Here is a 6,230-nt window from a genome sequence, read left to right as displayed (position 1 = left end):
AATACTCTATTTAAAATTAAGGAAAGGGTAAACACAAAATACAGAATAATATTTACACTTGTTGGAGGAGGGAAAGGATGATATTGGAGAAGGGTCTACAGGTGTTGTGAACACTCTGTATCTGAAGCTGGATGTTAAGTACAAAGAAGTTCACTTTATATTTTTACCACAAAACATGTTATGCATTTGAATTTGTTCAGTATTTCACAATAAGAACAGACTTTTTAAGAGGAACATATTATTTAAAAAAAAAAATTATTGGAGTATAATTGCTTTACAATGTTACGTTAGTTTGTTTTTTTAAAAGTACAGGCATTGAGGAAGCCCAGCTCAATATCTTTCAGTATTTGTATGTTTTGAGGAATGAAAGGTGTGGTTGGACCAGGCTGAGTTAGCAATCAGCCGCTCTGGTGGCTGAAGTTCCTCATCCTAATGGCTCATCCCAATGGTCCACGGAGCTTTAGGAAGTGCAGATTGCAGGCTCCACTCCAGCCTACTACATCCTGCACTTCAGAGATAGCCCCAGGGCCAGTATTTCTCAGAAGCTCCCCAAATGATGCATGTCAGCAGTCAGATCTGTAAATTGCTTATTTTTACTACCAAGGTACTGCTTTTACATCTTTAAATTTTACTTGTGTGAATCTGAAATGTGTATAACAGCGTGTTAAATACTACAAAGGAGAGTAGGATGAATTTAGAGTAACACCTTTGTTTGGAAACAAAGGACCCAAAGACAAGTATGAATGTATTCAGGAGTGTTAATGAGTGAGAATAAGATTATTCTTTTTTTTTAAGTTTAAACTGTATTATTAACATTTGCCACAGCAATTTCTATTTTTTTTTTTTTTTTGAGGTCAAGTTGGTATATAACACTACATTAGTTTCAGGTGTACAACATAATAACCACAATAAGTCTAGCTGCCGTCTGTCACCAAACAACCGACCGCCTTCACCCATTTTGCCCACTCTCCAAGCCCCTTAACCTCTGATAACCAATTTGTTCTCTGTATCTAGGAGTTTTGTTTTGTTTTGTTTTGTTTATTGACTTGTTTGGCTTTTTAAATTCCACCTTTAAATGAAATCACATGATATTTATCTTTCTCTGACTTATTTCACTTAGCATTATACCCTCAAGTTCCATCTATATTGTCCCAAATGGAAATATTTCTTTCTTTTTTATGACTGAGTAGTATTCCATTGTGATATACATATATATATGTCACATCTTCTTTACCTATTCATCAATCAGCGGGTACTTAGGTTGTTTCCATATCTTGGCTATTGTAAATAATGCTGCAATGAACATAGCTGTGCATATATCTTTTCAAGTTAGTATTTTTATTTTCTTTGGAAAAATACCAACTGGAATTGCTGGATAATATGGTATGTTCTCTTTCAAATTTTTAAGGAATCTCCATACTGTTTTCCATAGTTGATGCAGGAATTTACATTCCCACCAACAGTATATGAGGGTTTCCTATTCTCCACACCCTTGCCAACACTTGTTATTTCTTGTCTTTTGATAATAACCATTCTAACAAGTGTGAGGTGATATTTCATTGTGATTTTGATTTGTTTTTCCCTTATTAGTGATGTTGGACATCTTTTCATGTGCCTGTCGGCCATCTGTATGTCTTCTTTGAAAAATGTCTATTTCAAACTTCTGCCCATTTTTTAGTAAGTTTTTTTTTTTTTTTGCTATTGATTTATTTGTATCTTTACATAATTTGGATATCATCCCCTTATCAGATATATAATTCACAAATATTTTCCCCCATTAAGCAGGATGGCTTTTCATTTGTTGGTGGTTTGGTTTGCTATGCAGAAGCTTTTTATTTTTATGTAGTCCAACTGGTTTATTTTTGCTTTAGTTGTGTTTGCTTTGGGGGTCAGAACCAAAAGTTCCACATCAACACCAATGTCAAGGAACTTACTGCCTATTTTTCTTCTGAAAGTTTTATGGTTTCAGGTCTTACATCCAAGTCTTTAATTCATTTTGAGTTAATTTATGCATATGGTGTAAGATAGGGATCCAGTTTCATTCTTTTGCACATGACTATACAGTTTTTCCAATACCATTTATTAAAATATCTATTATCTATCCTTTCCCCATTGTATATTCTTGGTTCTTTGTCATAAATTAATTGACCATATATGTGTGGGTTTATTTCTGGGCTCTCTATTCTGTTTTGTTGATCTATGTGTCTGTTTGTATGCCAGTATCATACTGTTTTGACTACCGTAGTTTTGTAGTATAGTTTGAAATCAGGGAGCATGTTTCCTCCAGCTTTGTTCTTCTTTCTCAAGATTGCTTTGGCTATTCAGGGTCTTTTGTGGTTCCATACAAATTTTACAATTATTTGTCCTAGTTCTGTGAAATATGCCATTGATATTTTGGTATGGATTGCATGAAATCTGTAGATTTCTTTGGCTAGTATGAACATTTTAACAATATTAATTGTAATCTATGAATACAGAATACCCTTTCATATATCTGTGTCTTATTCAATTTCCTTTACCAGTGTTTTATAGTTTTCAGTATACAGGTCTTCTACCTCCTTGGTTAAAATTATTTCTAGATATTTTATTCTTTTTGATGAAATTGTAAATGAGATTTTTTTCTTAACTTCTCTTTTGATATTTCATTATTAGTATATAGAAAATAAACAGATTTCTGTATGTTTATTTTGTATCCTGCAACTTCACTAAATTCATTTATTAGTTTTAACAGTTTTTTGGTGACATCTTTAAGGTTTTCTACATATTGTATGATGTTATCTGCAAATAGTGACTGTTTTCTCTTTTCCTTTCCAATTTGGATGGCCTTTCTTTCTTTCTTCCTTCTTTCCTTCCTTCCTTCCCTCCTTCCTTCCTTCTTTTCTTTCTTTCTTTCTCCCTTCCTTCCTCCCTTCCTCCCTTCCTTCCTTCCTTTCTTTCTTTCTTTCTTTCTTTCTTTCTTTCTTTCTTTCTTCCTTTCTTTCTTGTCTAATTTTTGTGGTTAGGATTTCCAATACTATGTTGATTAAAATTGGTGACAGTGGACAGTCTTTTTTTTTTTTTTCCCTGATATTAGAGGAAAATCTATCAGCTTTTCATTGTTAAATATGATGTTAGCTGTAGCTTTGTCATATATGACTTTTATTACGTTGAGGTATGTTCTTCTATGCTCACTTTGTTGAGAGTTTTTATCATAAAGGAGATGATCATATGATTTTAATCTTTCATTTTGTTAATGTGGTGTATCGCATTAATTGATTTATTGATGTTGAACCATCCTTGTATCCCTAGGTTATATATCTCACTTGATCATGGTATTTTATCCTTTTAGTATATTGTTGGATTCAATCTGCTAATATTTTGTTGAGGATTTCTGCATCTATTTTCATCAGGTATATTGACCTGTAATTTCCTTTTTTGTGGTGTTCTTGTCTGGTTTTGATAACAGGTTAATGCTGGCCTTATAAAATGAATTTGGAAGTGTTCCCTCCTCTTCAATTTTTTGGTAGAGTTTGAGAAATATAGCTGCTAAACCTTCTTTGAATATTAGTAAACTTCACCAGGGAAGCCAGCTGTTCCTGGACTTTCATTTGTTGGGAAGTTTTTGGTTCAATATCCTTACCAGTAATTGGTCTATTTAGATTTTCTACTCTATCATGATTCAGTCTTGGAAGATCATATGTCTCTAGGAATTTATCCCTTTCTTTTAAGTTGTCCTATTTGTTGGTGTATGATTGTTCATAGTAGTCTCTTATGATCCTTTGTTTTTCTGTCATGTTAGATGTAATTTTTTTTTCTTTCAATTTTGATTTTATTTGAGCCCTTTCTTTTTTCCTTGGTGAGTCTCACTAAAGGTTTTCCCAATTTTTGTTGTCTTTCCAATGAACCAATTCTTAGACTCACTGATCTTTTCTATTGTTTTTTTTTCAGTCCCTATCTCATTTATTTCTATTTTGATCTTTATTATTTCCTTCCTTCTACTAACTTTGGGTTTTGTTTTTTGTTTGTTTTTTCTAGTTCCTTTAGGTGTAATGTTAGATTGCTTATTTGAGATTTTTCTTATTTCTTGAGGTAGGGCTGTATTACTCTAAACTTTCCCCTTAGAACTGCTTTTACTACATCCCATAGATTTTGGAATGTTTTGTTTCTATTTTCATTTGTCTCAAGGTGTTTTACAACAGCAGGAATGTTCTCTTTCTCTTCTTGATGGATGGTGGGCACCAGACTGCTGGAAAAGCTTCATCTCACACTCTCTTGAGGACTCATTGTGTGAGGACAGAGCACCCCAGGTCTTTTACAGCAATGATCACCTGGCTATGGCTAAACCCTGGGGGTCGTGATGAGAATCAGCTTCTTCTCCTTAGTTTCTCCATTGCATCTTTATCATCCCTAAGATCAAGCCCTGGATGATGGGAGAGTTGGTATCCTGGGGTTGCATTTCAGGATACCACTTTGCACAAATATCTGTAAATGACGCCAAACTCATAAGACAAAAGCACCTAAGAATACATTTGATTACAGATAGGATAGGGGACATAATCTGTCATCATATTCTTGTCCAGCTGTATCCATAAACCCAGATTCACCAGTTTTCCATCTGCTATAACTTTTCCAGAATCATTGTCAAGAAGAGTGAGGATATATTCTCCAGGAAATGCACTGGTTGTGTAACTGATCAGTAGGCAAGTCTTACCTGCAGCTCCAGCCTCCGACCTCCACACACTTCACGGCCTCCCTCGGGGTTGTGGTGGCTGCTGGAGTGCTTGGATGCTGAGGTGAGAAGCGGCAGGCCCTGATGCCGGGACCACTGTCCATGCTGCTTCCCTCTCCAGCTGACATCAGAAAGCCTAAGCTCAGCAGCCACCACCAATCAAATATGGGTAGAATTGTTCTTTAACTGTGAACAGATAGGTTGCTTATTCAACTAAATAATGAGACTAGCTGTGATCATGGGAGTCACTTAACCTCCCTGAACCTATCTTTCTTCTTATTTAAATGCATGTATTTTGCTCTATCATTTTTATATTTGAAGATAAAAGCCATATGGTTAAGCAACAGAAGTAAATATAAAGTTCATAGGTTATTGTTCATTTAAACTCCTTATCTTTGTGGAATTTATGGATCTAATTATGACTTTCTAATCTACACTTTCAGAATATTTAGTCTTATTTTTGAAACAAGGTTGTCTAGGAACTGTGTCTTTTTATTTTCTTTAAAAATGGCAAATCTTGACTAGGTTATATATTATTCTGAATAACCACAGTAGACTAAAACACGTCATTTCACAATTCACCCAAACACCATATCCTTTGTACTGAGGATTGCTGGAGTGGCTTTTCCAAAAGTTTTAGGATTTTCCAGTCATTTCCATGACAGTATATTCAGTGAAGAAAAACCACAGCCCAAAGATCAAATACAATCAGACATTAATTTTTGTGAATCAAGTTTTATTGGAACTTACCCATGCCCATTCATTTGGGTAATGCCTATGGTTGCCCTACAGTGGCAGAGTTGATTAGTTAAGATGGAATCTGACATGCCAAGACTAAAATATATGTGGCCTTCTACAGAAAAGTTTTGCTAATCCTGGAATTATCACTGTTCTCATAAACTGATCTGTCAAAAGGTAGTCAGGATTCTCAATCAAATTCTATTACAATTAATAGTGCATTAAACTAAATAAAAACCAGGTACTTAAAAAAGGAGTCTGGGGCTTCCCTGGTGGCGCAGTGCTTGAGAATCTGCCTGCTAATGCAGGGGACTTGGGTTTGAGCCCTGGTCTGGGAAGATCCCACATGCCGCGGAGCAACTAGGCCCGTGAGACACAACTACTGAGCCTGCGCGTCTGGAGCCTGTGCTCTGCAATAAGAGAGGTGGCGATAGTGAGAGGCCCATGCACCACAATGAAGAGTGGCCCCCACTTGCCGCAACTAGAGGAAGCCCTCGCACAGAAACGAAGACCCAACACAGCCAAAAAAAAAATTAAAAATAAATAAATAAATAAATAATAATTAAAGAAAAAAAATGTACGCACATCTGTATGATTGACATTTTTTTAAAAAAAAGGAGTCTGCAAAATGCAATATTTATGATACAATGTATGAATACTCATCATCATGTGATCTTCATGGAGCCTACTTAAAAAAGTAAATGTAATTTTATATGTTGAAATACCTAAATGATTAAAAAATGTAATTATCTTTGCTTATTCTTAAATGTTTTAGATTTTTTAA

At 34.9% G+C, this 6,230-nt stretch overlaps 1 pseudogene; it reads right to left on the bottom strand.

The window, feature by feature from the left end:
• Positions 1 to 4,169: 4,169 nt before the first annotated feature.
• Positions 4,170 to 4,812, bottom strand: LOC132376127 (ras-related C3 botulinum toxin substrate 1-like; annotated as a pseudogene).
• Between the last annotated feature and the right edge of the window lie 1,418 nt (positions 4,813 to 6,230).

This window comes from Balaenoptera ricei, chromosome 12, assembly GCF_028023285.1.
Source record: "Balaenoptera ricei isolate mBalRic1 chromosome 12, mBalRic1.hap2, whole genome shotgun sequence".
NCBI classification, from domain to species: Eukaryota; Metazoa; Chordata; class Mammalia; order Artiodactyla; family Balaenopteridae; genus Balaenoptera; species Balaenoptera ricei.
Note: the sequence above shows the minus strand (reverse complement) of the source record. Positions and strands in the feature narration are given on the sequence as shown.